The sequence below is a fragment of the Sorex fumeus genome, unplaced genomic scaffold (genome assembly GCF_029834395.1).
Source record: "Sorex fumeus unplaced genomic scaffold, SorFum_2.1 ptg000073l, whole genome shotgun sequence".
Taxonomy (NCBI): Eukaryota; Metazoa; Chordata; class Mammalia; order Eulipotyphla; family Soricidae; genus Sorex; species Sorex fumeus.
Window position 1 is genome coordinate 20,901,692 of NW_026606130.1, and position 17,435 is coordinate 20,919,126.

General features: G+C 42.6%; 1 protein-coding gene and 1 pseudogene across 2 annotated transcripts in view; one reads left to right on the forward strand and one right to left on the reverse strand.

Annotated features, from left to right (window-relative positions):
- Nucleotides 1-445: 445 nt before the first annotated feature.
- The window catches only part of FAM156A (family with sequence similarity 156 member A), a 47,580-nt gene continuing 30,590 nt past the window's right edge, over nt 446-17,435 (forward strand). The window contains exon 1 of one of the 2 annotated variants that reach the window (XM_056130070.1): nt 446-538. The gene's annotated coding sequence lies outside the window, so the exon portion shown is untranslated. Of the gene's footprint in view, nt 539-1,651; nt 1,714-17,435 lie in introns of those variants that run through there. The other variant, XM_056130069.1, reaches the window with a different exon arrangement.
- LOC130038138 (prostaglandin E synthase 3-like) overlaps nt 5,854-17,435 on the reverse strand; it is a 40,196-nt pseudogene continuing 28,614 nt past the window's right edge.

Sequence of the window (17,435 nt, forward strand, 5' to 3'; positions counted from 1 at the left end):
TTCAGTGAGCCGGTGGGGGTCAATGTGTCAGGAATGAAATCTCTTACATTTGGGGCATGAGGTCTTTGTCCTGGAAGAAAGGGTGGCAGTCGACAGGCTGCCAGTGCACACCCCCATGTCCAGATTAGGCTTGACTACTGGACAAGCCACATGTTTCTGGTGGCCAAGTGTTTCAAAATCTGGAAAGTTGGGCCACTATTTGTCTTGGCTGTGCATCGTTCCATTATTGTCAAGGGTCTGCTCCCAGCAGTTCTGCATCAAGATTCTTGAAAGCATCTGTCAGGGAAAGAGCCTGATTTCATTTGGTTTGGCCACTAAACAGGTATCTAGTACATCAAAGGGGCACATAGCGCCCCGTTGAAAGATATTTGGACAGGGCAAGAAAGGCTTTTTATTTTCCCCTCCAGGTTTATTTCAGGGGATGTTGTCGCTGCCTTCAAGTTGATCAGGAATGTCTCCCTGAAAAAGGTGATCACTTCACAGAGACCTGGAAGAAGGGAGAAAGCTGCCGGGGGATTACCTGAGGGGAAAACGTTTGGTGAGTTCTAAAGCTGGAGGCATCACAATGCTTCTGAAGCTCTCATCACTTCCTACGGCACATCGTGCTCATTGAAGTGTGGTGTACAGTCTCCGTTGCACCTGCGACCTGTGAGGGTGTAGTGGGGCCAGCCCCAGTTTACGTGTACAGCAGCTGGTGAGCAGCTCACCCCCAAAGTTGCTAACCTGAATTGCTACTCCATACTGGAGAAAGGGACTGAGAGTGAGAGCTGCAAGGAGGATATGTCCACACTAAACATCAGCCAGGGAGCCAGGGTCAGGAATCCAGCCCTGGAAGCATTTGTGCTGTTCGTGGAGGGCAAAACCACAGAGATAAGAAGAAATGAGGCAGAAGAGCAGGAAGGGCGGCGGACCTTGAGGAAAGGAATTGGCGTCATAATATTGCCTGCGTTCTGCCCACTTCACCTTGCCTAATTGATCCTATTAAGAGCTAGCCCCTAGCCCCTTTCCTGCCCTGTCTTCCCTGTCCTTCGGTTTTGTACCTTTGCTTTACCCCGAATGTATTTCCCTGTGGCAGATCAAGGCAAGCGTGTTGTGTAGGGCTGTTCAGCTTGCAGGACAGCCCAGGCACAAGCATATGGCACAGCAGCAGTGGGTGACAGAGTTCGAGGGCTTCGTTCCCTGTGGTTTGGTGGGGCGGGGGTGGGAGAAGGGAAGGAGAGGGTTTTAACAGGCTCAAGGATTCTAGATGGAGGAATGGGTAGGGTGTTCAATAGAGCATGTGGGAAAGGCTTCTGTGTTCCAAAGAGTTGTCTCATACAGTAGGGTTCATCAACTGAGTAAATGTGGAGGGACTCAAGAGTCCATTCCATCATGTTTGGAAAAGGGAATGTCGGGTACAGAAGAGAAGAGAACCAGGAAAACCTCAAATGAGTTAAACTAGAATTGGAGGTCTCCTTAAGAATTAAGGTTTTCAGCATGTTCGTTTATATATATGGAAAGACTGATAGATGTCAAGGTAACTCTGTATATCTGTGTTTATGTCCAAACATGTATTTCAAAGTTCCTGGAAATAGCAATATGATAATAGTCATAAGTACACCAAGCCCCAAGATTTTGGCTTCTGAATATTGTTCTACAGTAAATGATTCGGTTCCAGGGCCCAGGAAGAATGGCTGATGGAACCTGACTCAAAGAGTGGCCTCAGTAATCAGGGTAAGTTGAAGGATGAAGGGATGGGGAGAAGGATGTCAAAAGCACACAGGAAATAGCTTGAAGGTACTCCTTGTGGATAATTGGGGGACGGTTTTATTTTTCCAGCTTTATTGAGTAGTTATTGAATTAAAGTATATGTAAGTTTTTAAAATAAATTTTATTAAAATACTGTGATTTACAAAATTTATAGTTTAGCTTTAGTCATATAATATTTCAGCACCAATCCAACCACCAGAATATGTGTTGGTTTAATCTCTTCAATGAAGCGACTTGATACGGGTTTTGTTTGTTGTGATGTAGTTAATAACCACAATAAGGTAACTAACACACTACACTTCCATAACGAATATTTTGGCATTGATAGCATTTTATATCTAAATCATATTTACTTATGTGTCTACACAGCATAAATCCATCTTACATGCCACATTTTCTTTATTTATTCATCCTCAATCCACAATTAGATTGTTTTCCTGTCTCCACTATAACTGAGGGATATTTCCTAAAAAGCAGTTTTAGCGCTTTAATATTGTTCTTTTTAAAAAAAACATTTCACCTGTTTCCTTCCATTTTCACATAAGTTTGGTAGTCATATTTTCCAAAAAATAAATGGAAGAGACACAGAGAGATGTTTCTGGGGATAAAATGTTGGATGGGGGGGGGGGGGGAGTTGTGTGTGTTCTTAGAATTGAACACTGAACTACATATTAACCAGTCCCTTGTTATTAACTGATCAATCTCTGTGCACAATGGTATCTCTATTTAGGTTTTTCACTTATTTTCTCAGCTTCTTAAAGTTTTCAGCATAAAGATCCTTTCTATATTTGAAACATGATGTGTGAATGGTTTCTTTACAGATTCATAATCGTTCACTGCTAGCATATAGAAAAAAGGACTTTAGTTTTTGTATCTGTTGGGCTTGAATTCAATAACATCACTTAATTCTTTTATTAGTTATTATAAGGATTTTAATTTTATTTTTAGCTTTTTAAAATTTATGTTTATTATGTTTATAAAATAATGTGTTTTATAAAGTTACTAATAATAGTTTTTCCTGGCATATAAATGTTCCAGTACCAATCCCACCACCAGTATGACCGTTCCTCCACCAGTATCCCCAGTTTCCCTCCCACCCCCAAATCTGCCCTCTTAACAGGCACATAACAAATTTTTTTAGATTGCTTACTCTAAGAAAATGAAATTATCAGAAAATAAATCAACAAGTCAATTTGTAACAATTGAATACTATATAATTTTAACCTACGTAAATAAATTAAAATTACCCAGCAATAAAGTATAATGCCTAATCTCGTTTATACAAATAAGTTTTCAACTCCGGTATCTAAAATGTATTACATTAACTTTTATTTTGTACTTGGGCCTCATTATGGTGATAACTATGTCTTTCCTGTCATAATAAAACTAAAAGTTTCCTGTCATAATAAAACTAAAAATCTTCAATAATCAGTAATGTATTTTAGAGTTTACGTAAAATACATATGGCCTACAACTGCAAAATTTAGTAAGAGTGAAGAGAAAAAAATTAAAATCTAAAGGCCCACAAAAGTAGTGTTTTATCCTATGAAAGGGAATATTGATTTTGTATTAGAAAACATTTTATTATAGACACTGCTTAAGGGTCTGTTAATGTAGACTAAATATCGCAATAAAAATCTCTGGATATAAACCATGTCTGATAAAAACAGAGAACATTCTATATAAATGAGATGTGGATTCCTTATTGAAAATGAATAAAATCCCTTAGCAAGCTAGAAATATGCATTCTGTAATCTAGTAAGGGGGGCCCATAAGCACCATGAGCAAGTGCCATACTCAATGCCACATACTGAGAAGTTTGTCCTGTCCTTTAAAGAAGCTCCATTATGACTGAATAGATAGTACAACAGATAGGACTCTTGCTTGCACCTGCTGACCTGAGTTTGATGCTCAGTATCCCATATGGTCCCCTGAACACTGCCAGAGTAATTCCTGAGTGCAGAGCCAGGATTTACCCCTGAGCATTGCTGAGTGAGGCCCCAAAACAGAAACAAGCGTCAAAAGAAAGAGGAGGAGGAGGAGGAGGAGGAGGAGGAGGAGGAGGAGAAGGGAGGGAGGGAGGGAGGGAGGAAGGAAGGAAGGAAGGAAGGAAGGAAGGAAGGAAGGAAGGAAGGAAGGAGGAAGAAGAAGGAAGAGGACAAGGAACAAGAAGGAAGGAGGACAAGGAACAAGAAGGAAGAAAGAGGAGAAAGAAGAACAGAGGGAGAAGGAAGAAGAAAGAAGAAGGAAAGAGGATGTGGAAGAGGAGGAGAAAGAAGGGAGAAAGAGAAGGAGTAGATCCTTTAAAGCTACTTGTCAAACTGGTTTCAAGGCTATGAATTCCCTAAGCTGTTGCCTGTTTCTCAAACTTGATATCATTCCTTCAGATCTGAATGATAATGTAGCTGGATAGAGTATTCTTGGTGAGGTGTTTATTTGGTTCAACTATATCCCTCCATTCTCATAGAGTCTTATTGATAGATCTGCTGTGAAACTTATGTGATCTCCTTTGTACGCAAATTCCTTTTTGCTCTTACTACTTTCAATATTCTGTCTCTGTCTTTGTAATGTGTCATTTTGTATACACAGTGTCTTGGAATTTTCCTAGTTGTCTTGGATTTTAGTGCCTATAATCCTCGAGTCTGGGAAATTGCTCTCTGATTTCTCTAAATATTGTTTCTTAAACTTTCCTCTCTGTTCTTCAGAGACTGATAATTCTTATATTGTTACTCCTGAACTCATCCCATTGTTCTCTAGTATGCCATTTATTTCTTTGGGGAAGGGACCACACGCAGTGATGCTCAGTGGTTACTCCTAGCAGTGCTTGGGACCATATGGAATGGTGAGGATTGAACCTGAGTCAGCCATGTGCAAGGCAAACACCCTACCCACTGTACTATCTCTCCACCCGTGCTGTTCATATCTTTTCAGACTATTTCCCACCTTCTGTTAATTCTTTTTTATTAGTCACATGAAATTACAAAGTTATTCCTGATTGAGTTTTGGGCATACATTGTTTCAACACCAATCTCTTCACCAGTGACCACTTCCCTCCACCAATTTCCCCCTCCCCACTTTGTATCCCACCCACCAGTCTGCATCTATGAATGCCACTTTAAATATATATATACACATATATATATATAAGTTTTTGCATTGTGCTGTTGCCAATTGGATTTCATACATAATATTTTATCACCTTTCCAGCACCACCTCCTCCTCAAGTTTGAAAGAATGTAGGTATTTTTAAAAATTCCCATTCACAAACATAATGAACATAAATTGAGGTTTTTTTACCCTGATATGAGTTGAATTTTTTAAAAAGGTAAAAAAAATAATCCAATAGTGTATTTACATTTGTTTACTCCTTTGCCATACTGACAAATACAAATCCAGGTTAAAGCTTAGTCTAAATGTACAGTTTCTCAAGCAACAATATACATCTGATCCTTGTCCTACATGCTAAGAGATGTAAACGTTTAAGGGTCCAATAATACCAAATACACAGGCTTCAAAAACCAGCTAAGTAGGGTATTCATTAGTTTTAGCTAAGATACATCTGGAACACTAACAGACAAGTGATTACTTATATACAATAACGTGAAGTGATTTTTTTAAAGTAAAACTTTAATGAAACTATCCTGAAGGATATACCAAAGGAGCAAGGTTGACGGTTTATGATATCAACCAATTTGTTTCAGCCACTTGTAGTCCATGTTCTAAACTCTAGTTATCTTTCCCCATGTCAAAAGCTTCCTATCATGCCAATTATTTTTGTTATGAAGTAAAGAGGGCTTAGGTAGAATGTTTTGTTTGTCATACCACTGTATACCAATTGTCTAGGACCTCAACAATGTCAGAGAAATCTGGGACATGTTCATGCATAAGGTTATTGCCTATCTGACATTAAATTGCCCCCAATACAATGGTACACATCCACCCTTAGTAAACCCTTATGAAAAAACAAATAGGTTGAAAAATGGGTTACGGGGGCAAATACACCTCTGCCTTTAGAGTTACCAACTCAGGAATTCTCTTAAATATGAAATCTTGAAGGGAAGTTATTTTTTTTTCTTTCTCAAATTGCAGTGATGATGACATTCCTTACTCCAGATCAGGCACTTTTTTCCATCATCGCTGTCTTGAGAAGTCTCAGAGAAACAATCAGAATTAGACATGTCTTCATCTGAATCATCTTCCCAGTCTTTCCAATGATTCAAGTCCACACTAAGCCAATTAAGCTTTGCCTCTTTTTTGTTAATCTTGCTGAGACTGACCAGATTCTCCTTTTTATAAACAACATAAAAATTGATCTGTCTGGTCTTCTATGCTTGGAATCATTTGGGTCAGTAGAGTAAAAAAATCAATTTCATTTAAATGTTAAAAATTAACCCTTCCTACAAAACAGGTGAATATAAGTTTAGATTTTTCAAAGTGTACTAACATCTTTACTGTCTTAAACACAAAACTCAGTGAAAACATATCCCTTCGATTGTGCCATTTTGTACAGGCAGGCTGCCTTGCCTGTGGCTGACCTAGGTTTGATTTCCGCCCCCTCCCCCCCCCACACACACACCATATATGGTTCCTCAGCAACAGCAGGAGTAATCCCTGAGCACAGCTGAGTGTGTGTGCCACCCCCAAGATAAAAAGTAGGGCTAGACAGAGGCAGGGTGGGATGGGGGGGGGAGGGATACTGGGATCAGTGGTGGTTGGAGAATGGGTACTGGTGGAGGGATGGGTACTCGATCATTGTATAACTGAAACCCAAACACGGAAGTTTGTAAGTCTACAACTGTACCTCATGGTGTTTTACTAATAAAATTTTTTTTAAAAAAGTAGGGCTAGAGGTATCGTACAGCAGATAGGGCACTTGCCTTGCATACACAGCACTTGTTCTATCTTCTGCACTTCTGGCTTTGCTGATGACCTGTGCCATTGTTTCTTTGATCTCATTAGTCATAGTCACAATGGTGTCACTAGAGTCATTGCCTGAGGATTGACTGTGCTATTTTGTGCTGGTTGAATCCTCCATGCCTTTGTTTTCACTCACTGCGCTGAGCTTGGTTGGCTTCTACATGTCTTCCCCATTGGGTTTGCTGTGCTCTTTCTGTGCTGTCAGTACTTTAAAATTTTGAGAAGCTGTCGGGGCCACACACTTCAGGATCTGTGTAGCTGGGTCTGTTGAAATGGCAGAGTTTGGGTGTGGAGGCCTCTGGGCCTAGTTAGAAGGAAAGGGAATCTATTTTTAGTTTTGGGGGGACAAATTCGGTGGTACTCTGGCCTTGCTTCTGACTCTGCGACCAGAGATCAGTTCTGGCAGTCCGTGGGATCAAACCTGGGTCATATGTGTGCAAGGCAAGGGCCTTGCTCACTGTACTACTTCTCCATCCCTTCTAGTGGGATTTTTAAAATACATATAGATTCCATGGGATTTTCTATTTAATCATATAATATGTGAATAGCTATCTTCTTTCCTTGCCAACCTGTAAGCCATTTGATTCTTGTTTTTCCATCTCTAGAGTGGCTAAGACTCCCAGTACACTTTAAGATATGAAGGTAAGAGTGGATATCCTGGCCTTTTCTTCGTCTTAGCCAGAAGTGTATATTCTTTTTTCCATACCTAGGATAGAAGATATGGATATTTGCTCCATATTTGTTCTGTGTCAGTTCAGAAAGCCCCGTTTACTTTTAACTAAATTATTTTTATGAAGAATCGCTACTGAATTTTATCAGTTGCTTTTCCCGCATCAGTCACATTCTTTTTCTTTGGTGCTCAAATACCTTATCAATACTGTGAGTACCATGCCAGACACCACAATAAAAGGAATATTGCAATAAAGTTAATCACAGGTAGTTTCTGTTTCCCTGTGCATAGAGAAGCTGTGTTTACACTAAACTCCAGTCTATTAAGTGTACAAAAGCGTTATGTCTGAAAAGTGAAAATAACTTAAGTAAGCTTCAGGGACATAAAGTAAATATATGCTATTAGAAAGTGGTACTACAAGACTTGTTCAATGAATGCTTGCCACAAACGTTTGATTGTACATTTTTATTTTTTGTTTGTTGTGTTTTGGGCCACAGCTGACGGTGCTCAGGGAGTACTCCCGGCTCTGCCTCAGAAACTACTCCTGGTAGTGCTTGGGAGACCAGGTAGTGTAGTTCTGACATATTGGGTCCATGGAACTGGCGAGAGAGCCAGCTATGGCAATCCACCCAACCCCACCCATTGTACACTGGAGAGGGAAGGAGGACAGCCCCTAGAAGAAGAATGAGTAAGTGGAGCCATATGAAAAGATAAGACAGACATACCAAAGTTTCTTTAACCAGTCATCTGTTCTAGGGCACTTGGGTTGTTTCCAGATTTTGGCTATTGTGAACAGTGCAGCAATGAACATATAGGTACAGATGTCATTTCTGCTGTGATTTTTTTTTGCATCCTCGGGATATATTCCCAGAGGTGGTATTGCGGGGTCATATGGAAGCTCAATTTCTAGTTTTTGAAGGACCGTCCATATTGTTTTCCAGAAAAGCTGAACCAGTGGGCATTCCCACCAACAGTGAAAGAGCGTCCCCTTTCCCCCCACATCCATGCCAGCACTGGTTGCTTTTGTTCTTTTGAATGTGTGCCAGTCTCTGTGGTGTGAGATGACATCTCATTGTTGTTTTGATTTGCATCTCCCTGATGACTGTCGATGTGGAGCACTTTTTCACGTGCCTTTTGGCCATTTGTATTTCTTTTTTGAGGAAACTTCTTTTCATTTCTTCTCCCCATTTTTGGATGGGGTTGGAGGTTCTTTTCTTGTACAATTCTACTAGTGTCTTGTATATCCTGGATATTAATCCCTTATCAGATTGGGTATTGGGTAAATATTCTTTCCCATTCTGTGGGCTCTTTCTGTATTTTGGTCACTGTTTCTTTTGAAGTGCAGAAGCTTCTTAGTTTAATGTAGTCCCATTTGTTTATGTTTGCTTCCACTTGCATGCTCAGTGCTGTTTCACCCTTAAAGATGCTTTTAGCTTCAATGTCATGGAGAGTTCTGCCTACATTTTCCTCTACGTACCTTATGGATTCATGTCTGATATTGAGGTCTTTAATCCACTTTGATCTGACTTTTGTGCCTGGCATTAGACAGAGGTCAGAGTTTTTTTTTTTCAGGTAGCTGTCCAGTTTTCCCAGCACCAGTTGTTGAAGAGGCTTTCCTTGTTCCACTTCACATTTCTTCCTCCTTTGTCAAAGATTAAGAGGACAGATGACTGGTTAAAGAAACTTTGGTACATCTAGACAATGGAATACTATGCAGCTGTTAGGAGAGGTGAAGTCATGAAATTTGCGTATAAGTGGATAGACATGGAGAGTATCATGCTAAGTGAAATGAGTCAGAAAGAGGGACAGACATAGAAGGACTGCACTCATTTGTGGAGTACAGAATAGCATAACATGAGGCTGACACATAAGGACAGTAGATACAAGGGCAGGGAGGATTGCCCCATAGCTGGAAGTCTGCCTCATGAGCGGAGGGGAGAAGGCAGATGGAATAGAGAAGGGATCACTAAGAAAATGATGGCTGGAGAAATCAGTCGGGATGGGAGATGTGTGCCGAAAGTAGATAATGGACCAAACATGATGACTTCTCAGTGTCTGTATTGCAGACCATAATGCCCAAAAGTAGAGAGAGAGAGAGTATGGGGAATATTGTCTGCCACAGAAGCAGGGGGAGGGTGGGGAAGGGGGTATACTGGGGAGATTGGTGGTGGGGAATGTGCACTGGTGGAGGGATGGGTGTTTGATCATTGTGTGATTGTAACCCAAACATGAAAGTTTGTAACTTTCTCACGGTGATTCAATAAAATTTAGAAAAAAAGAAAAGAAAAGAAAAAGAAAAGACAGACATAGACAACATAGACAAGGACAAGACATGGCTCCGGGAGCCTCTGCGGGGAGAAGACTCACTTTATTGCAATCAATCTTCGGATTATATACCTTAAGAAAAAAAAGGGAGAACAATGGATGAACACCTTTTAGAGGGAGATTCCCACACAAGCCCACAAGCAGTTGAACACGGTGTTCTGGTTTCTCACTTTCCCTGGCTGGCTAGCTTGCTCAATGGTCCCTGACATTTTGTTTTAGGCATAGTGACAGGACATTGCATCAGGCTGTTTGAGGAGGGAGGGATGAGTCATTGCTGGGAAGTCAAGGGGTCCCTGTGTGGGGAGGAGCCGCCTACTGCCTGTCCACTTGGGTCAAGTCTCGGGAGCTCATCCTGGGCTCCAGCTTTTCCCCCCAATGGTCCACTGCAGCGCCCAATAATATAGGATGCTGGGCATCAAACCCAGGTTCTCTACATACAAGGCAAGTGTCCTACCTGCTGTGTTATGGCTCTGACCCAGCATTATACATTTTCAACACGGAAAAGTGCTTTGAAGATAGAATGGACTTATTATTCATTTTGTTATTTATTCATTGTGATATACAAAGCTATTGGTCAGAGTTTCAGGCACTCAATACTCCAACTCCAGGGGCCTCTGAGATAGAACAAGAGGTAAGTGCCTTGCATGCAGCCAATCCCAGTCCTGTTCCCCATACCCCATATGGTCTCCCGGATGACTCCTGAGTGCAGAACAGGGAGTAAGCCTGAACACAATAAGGTGTTGCCCAAACCTTAGTAGACCCCCAAAATATTCCAACTCCAAACCCACCACCAGTGTAAGGGTCCTTCCATCAATGGCCCAAGGTTCTCTCTCTCCTCCTAACTCCACCTTGTCAGCAATCTCTCATTTTTTCTTTGGTTTTTTTTTTTGCTGTTTTATTCAAAGAAGAGATATGATCTTGATTCATTCGGCAAAGCAAAATATAAGTTTTCATTAAAAGTTTGAAAATGACACACAGTCACGAGTTTACTCATTTTAAGACTATAATTCTAGCAATTAAATTATTAATTTTATTAAGGCACTGTTATTTACAAAGTTGTTCATAATAGTTTCAGGCATACAATGTTCTAAAACCAATCCTACCACCAGTGTCAGTCTCCCCCTATCAGTATCCTAGGTTCCCTCTCACCCAACAGCCTGTCTCCTCAACAGGTGTAGTTGTAAGTTTGGTCATTTTCATTTGAATCTCATGCATATAGTATTGCAGCTTCAGTGGTTAAGATACATACATATACCACACCTGTATACTACTGACATACCTTGAGGCCCCAAGCTCTGGCTCTGATATCTCCTGTCTACCTCATGTTACTTTCCTTCTTGATAGCTTTTCTTCTCTTTGCTTCCCATTTCTGTAATGTAGGGTCAAGGGTAATATAGGTGCCCCCTCTTTGATACCTTGTCTTTCCTTGACCTGATATTCTATATACCACAGATAAGTAAAATCATCTTGTATCTATCCTTACCCACCCCACCACGGCAGCAATCTACTTTTAAAAAAAGTGTCTTATTATTGCTTACACTAGTTTTGACTTTTGTGATTTTGATATGGTTTCTTGGCCTCCACATCACCAAAATGTAGAATTTGGCTTTTTAATAGGAGACTCCACATACTCTACAACCTTATCAACCATATTCATTTTTTAAGGGGGCTGAAGCGATAGCACAGTGGTAGGGCGTTTGCCTTGCGCACAGCTGGCCCGGCCGAGCCGGGTTCGATTCCTGCACCCCTCTCGGAGAGCCCGGCAAGCTACCGAGAGTATCTCGCCCTCACGGCAAAGCCTGGCAAGCTACCCGTGACGTATTCAATATGCCAAACACAGTAACAACAAGTATCACGATGGAGACATTACTGGACCCACTCGAGCAAATCGATGAACAACCGGAGGACAGTGACAGTGACATTTTTTGAGGATTTGGGGACCTTACTCGCAGTGTGGAAGGACTCTTGGTGTTTTGTTTTGTTTTGTTTTGTTTAGTTTTCAACCACTCTTTTTTTTTTTTCAGTGAAACACCATGAGGTACAGTTGTAGACTTACAAACTTCCGTGCTTGGGTTTCAGTTATACAATGATTGAGTACCCATCCCTCCACCAGTTCCCATTCTCCACCACCAATGATCCCAGTATCCCCCCAACCCCCTCACCCCATCCCCTCCACCCCACCCCACCTGTGTGACAGGGCATTCCCTTTTGCTCACTCTTTCCTTTAGGGTGTTGTAGTTTGCAATAGAGGTATTGAGTGGCCATCGTGTTCGGTCTATAGTCTACTTTCAGCACGCATCTAGCATCCTGAGCGAGGCGGAAGGACTCTTCTTGACTTTGTACTCAGGATTAGTTCCTGATGCTACTTAGGGAATCGTGTGTGTGTTACTTCGATATAATTTTAATTAAATATAAAAGAAGCCATAAACAGGCTGGAGCGATAGCACAGTGGTAGGGTGTTTGCCTTGCGCACAGCCAGCCTGGCTGAGCCGGGTTCGATTCCTTCGCCCCTCTCGGAGAGCCCGGCAAGCTACCGAGAGTATCTCGCCCGCACGGCAAAGCCTGGCAAGCTACCCGTGACGTATTCGATATGCCAAACACAGTAACAATAAGTCTCAAAATGGAGACGTCACTGGGCCCGCTCGAGCAAATCGATGAACAACAGGAGAATGGTGGTGGTGATGGTGGTGGAAAGTGGGCTATCTAAATGAGATAATAGATTGTAGCAATTCTGGGTACTGTTCCACCTCTCTACTGGGTGTGCTATTTGTATTCCTTTAGAATCCAGTGGGTTTCTTTTAATGGATTCTATTTTTCACCCCAATCAGCCCTCTATGGCCCTTGTTAAGGTCAGTGATGGAGATGGGTTCTCACCCCCGGCTGGTTCTGTCTTTTTGGGGGGTATGGACCATACCTGGACAGTGCTCAGGGCTCAGTCACTCCTGGCGGTGCTTGGACCATATAGGGTGCTGGGGATTGTACCTGGGTCTGCCATGAGCAAGGCAAATGCCCTGCCCACTATACTGTCTGTCTCTCGGGCCCTGGGTTCTACTTTCTTGTCATGGGTAATCTAACTAGCCTACAGGCCAGCCTGTAGGACAACTATTCCAGCAGTCTTCTACTAGTTGTTGTTTATCACAGTCACACTGTTTTGTGAGTACACCTAACCTTGACTTCTCAGTGCTTCATTGCAAATGAAGTCACTTCCTCAGGGAAGGGAAGTAGTTTGGAGCCAAGTACCACTAACCTTCAGAGCTACAGCTCTATCACAAGGGAGTAAGGATGAATGTATACTTCTCTTTCCTTATTTTCAGTTTTATAGTATGTAGTATTTTAAAAATAGTGATATGAAAGTTACACATTAGGTCTGTCGCATTGCATATTGGTATTTATTTCTATTGAGATTTAACATCAGAATGTAAAGAATTAGAAGTTTGTAATTCCACCTTCCCTCATTCTACCATCCTTCAACTCTTACTTCTGACAAATACTAATATGTTTCTCTGAGTTCATCCTGTTATTGTAGTTTTACTTCTGTTAGATTTCGTATATGAGTGAGGTCACATGGTATTTGTCTTTTTCTGTCCTTTTACACCTACTATAATTCCCCCAAACCTGACCTTTGTTTATTATAAATGAAAAAGTCCTTCTTTTGTTTAAAATTTTTATGAAATCACCACGAATCACAAAGTTATTCATGATTGAATTTCAGGCTTACAGTGTTCTAACACCAATCCCTTTAGCAGTATCCACTTTCCTCCACCAGTGTTCCCAATTTTGCTTCCACTGCCACCACTCCCACCCTTCCTCTAGGACAGGCACTTTTTTCTTTTTTCTTCTTGCTCCCTTTTAGGCACTATGGTTTACAATATTGTTACTGATAAGATATTGGGGGTATGGTGCCGCCAGCAGGTCAGTCTGTACCTGTGAGGCAAGTGCATCAGCAGCCTGATGGCGCCTTCAGACTTCCAGATACCCCAAAATAGCTGCTGTGCCTTTGGCCAGACCCCAAAAACTTGGGGCAAAGTTTACCAAGAAAGGAAACGGCCAAAAGTTAGGTATGTGGGAAACACACCCACAAACCACCTCCGGCTCAGCTATAGAATTGGAGGCATGGCCTCTCTGGTTCCTGATTGAACTGCTTAATGGCCATGATCCCAGAGACTCAGAAATGAATCTCAAAACCCAGCGGCTTTTGGCAGAAATGCGTCTGGTGCCTGCAGTAGGTTACCGGTGCTGGGCCAACCCAGGTGGGAATAGGTTTCGTGCCTTGGCCTGTTCCCCCTGGCGGCGCAGTGGCTGCCATCTTCCAGAGGCCACTGGAGAGTCAGGTTTGGCCCGCAGTGACAAGACACGCAGGGCCCCATGGGATGGGGGTGGAGCCAGTCCTGTGCTCCCCGTCCCAACGAGAGACCCCAAGTCATTGCCCACGAATGGCCTCTCTGGCTCCTGATCAAGCTGCTCTATGGCCATGATCCCAGAGACTCAGAAAGAAATCTCGAAACCCAGCGGCTTTTGGCAGAAATGTGTCCGGACCCCACAGTAGGTTACTGTCGCCAGGCCACCCCGGGGGGGAAAGGGTGTTGTCACTCTGCCTGCTCCCCCTTGGCAGCTCGGTGGCCGTCATCCTCCAGAGGCCATTGGACAGTCAGGCTTGGGCCCACAGTGACAAAACTTGTTGGGCCTCAAGGGATGGGGATGGAGTCGGTCCTTTCCTCCCCACCCCAACGAGACCCCAAGTCATCGCCCACCAATGGCCTCTCTGGCTCTTGATCAAGCTGCTTAACGGCCATGATCCCAGAGACTCAGAAACGAATCTCGAAACCCAGTGGCTTTTGGCAGAAATGCGTCCGGACCACGCAGTAGGTAACTGTCGCCAGGTCACCCCAGAGGGGAAAGGGTGTTGTCTCTCTGCCTGCTTCCCCCCAAATGGCTTGGTTGCCGTCATCCTCTAGAGGACATTGGACAGTCAGGTTTGGGCCCGCAGTGACTAGACATTTTGGGCCTCATGGGATGGGGGTGGAGCCGGTCCTGTCCTCCCCACCCCAACGAGACCCCAAGTCATCGCCCACGAACAGCCTTTCTAGCTCCTGATCAAGCTGCTTAACGGCCATGGTCCAGGAGACTCAGGAGCAAATCTCGGAACCCAGCAGGTTTTGGCAGGAATCCCTCCAGATGCAATCGTTAAAAATTTCGGAATTTCAAAATCACGCGGCCACTATTGCAGCCACGCAACATCATATGCTATTCATAACCAGCAATAGAAAACAAATTGTCTACTGTTGCCTTTTCAGCAGATCTGAGTGTTGGGGTCACGGTCACGGTCCTCCCGTTGTTCATCGATTTGCTCGAGCGGGCCCAGTAACATCTCCATCGTGAGACTTGTTGTTACTGTGTTTGGCATATCGAATACGTCACGGGTAGCTTGCCAGGCTCTGCCGTGCGGGCGAGATACTCTCGGTAGCTTGCCGGGCTCTCCGAGAGGGACGGAGGAATCGAACTCGAGTCGGCCATGTTGGCCACTTGTAAGGCAAACGCCCAGTGTTGGGGTACAATCTCAAATAATAATGGTGGGTCTGGTGTCAAAATATTGAATGTGATCAAAGTAGAGAGAGTAATGTGGAAATCATCTGCCCCACAGGTAGGGGGAGGGTGTGGGTTGCGGGTATACTCGGTTGTTGGGGGTGGAGAATGGGCAGTGGTGAAGGTACGGGTGTTTCATTGTATGATGGAGACTTAGACCCGAAAGATTTGTAACTGCTCTCACAGTGATTCAATAAATAAAATTACAAAAAATGAAAAAAAGTAAGGTGAACTTCATACACAATTCAGTCAGCTTAATCAGTGGTGAATAAATATCAGTACTCCTACATAAAAAAAAAAGATATCATGTACATCACTTTACCTCCTTTCAGCACTTAGTCCTGATCCAGAGTGTCCGCTTCCTTCCGTCATTGTTGTGTGGTCCCTTCCCTGACCTATCCCACCTCCCCCACCCAGTGACAAGCTTTCTACTAAAGAACAGTTCTCCTGCCTTTTTTTCTATTGCCTTTGTGATTTAGTTATTCCCCTACTATGTTTCTTTATATCCTTTATATGAGTGATATCATTCTGTGTCTTTCTCCCTCTTACTTAAAATACTTATCAGTATTTTACTCAGTTTGAGACTCTCCAGATCCATCCATGTATCAGCAACTTTCATGACTTCATCTTTTCTTATTCCATTGTGTATTACAGTGGACCGCAGTCCATATAGTCTAAAATACCCAAAGTGACTATTACAAAAGATCAAAATATAATCATTGCACTTATACTTGTAGTAAGTCAAGTTAAAATGAGATCCCCAGGGTCAGAAGCGATGGTACAGTGAGTAGGGCACTTGCCTTGCCATGTACTGGTCTTCCTGACCATGTACAGGGCCGACCTGTGTTCAGTCCCTGACATCCCATGTGCTCCCCCAAGCACAGCCAGGAGTGACCCCAGCACATCGTCAGCCTCAGGAAAAGTTAACACTGCTGACCTGTGGATGTCTTCTAGCCTTAAAATTGTAAGAAAATGAAAAATTTTGTTACTGGTCCTGGGATTTTTATGTGTTGTGCTTCAAACCTTCATTAAAGATGGTGTGACAGGCCTCGATCAGGATTATTAGAATACATAGTCATTCCGTATGAGTAGTTGCCTTCTGATTCTCAGCTGCAGCATGCAAGAGTGAATATTTGTAAATATTCATCGTTTGTCATATGTTCAGACATTTACTGGTTTGGGTGCTTATCTAAAATAGACTAGTGAAAAACTCCAGGCTGACTAGTTATATGGTAAAAATTATTAAAGGGTCCTTTCCAACCATAAGAGAAAATAAACAGGCTTCAAGAAATTGCTCTGTGCAGGAGAGATAGAACAGCAGATAGGGACTTTGCCTTGCACTTGCCCAACCCAGGTTCAATTCCCAACATCTCATATGGTCCCCCAAGCACTGCCAGGATTAATTCCAGAGCATCACCAGGTGTGGCCCCAAAAGAAAACAAAACTGTTTTCATGGAGAGTACCATTTCATCTGACTGAAATTAGGGACAGACTAGAATGATTCCACTTATTTGCAAGATATTAAAAAACACATAGTTTGAGAATAATACCCAAAGGCAGTAGAAATGAAGGTCAGGTAGACCAGTACATGGTAGAAGGCTTACCACAAGTTGGGGGGAGTGCAGTTAGAGAAGGGACCACTATGAAAATGATAATTAAAAAAATGATCACTCTGGACAGCAATTGAGTTCTGAAAGGAGGTAAAGTTATATGCATGATACCCTTTCAGTAACAGTATTGTAAACCACAGTGCCTAAAGGGGGGGGGGGGAGATAAAGAGAATGAGAGAGAGAGAGAGAGAGAGAGAGAGAGAGAGAGAGAAGTAAAGTGTTTGCCATAGATGCAGGTCAGGGATGGGGAGGGAAACTGGGGCCATTGGTGGAGGGAAAAGCACACTGCTGATGGGATGGGTGTTGGAACATTGTATGACTGAAACACAACCATGAACAACTTTGTAACTGTGTATCTCACGATGGTTTAATTAAAATAAAAGGAAAAGGTATTGTCCTTGTTTTTGAACTTAAGAGCCCCATGGTGAGATTCTGAAGTCTTTTTGATAATTCCTTTCGCCATTTGGTTGTAACAACTAATAAATAAATAAAACAAATTATTGCATGCCTGCTAAGGGGTCAGGCTTGGTAGGTGGTTGGTAAAAGGGAAACAATGGTGGAGGGAAGGCCACTCAGGTGAT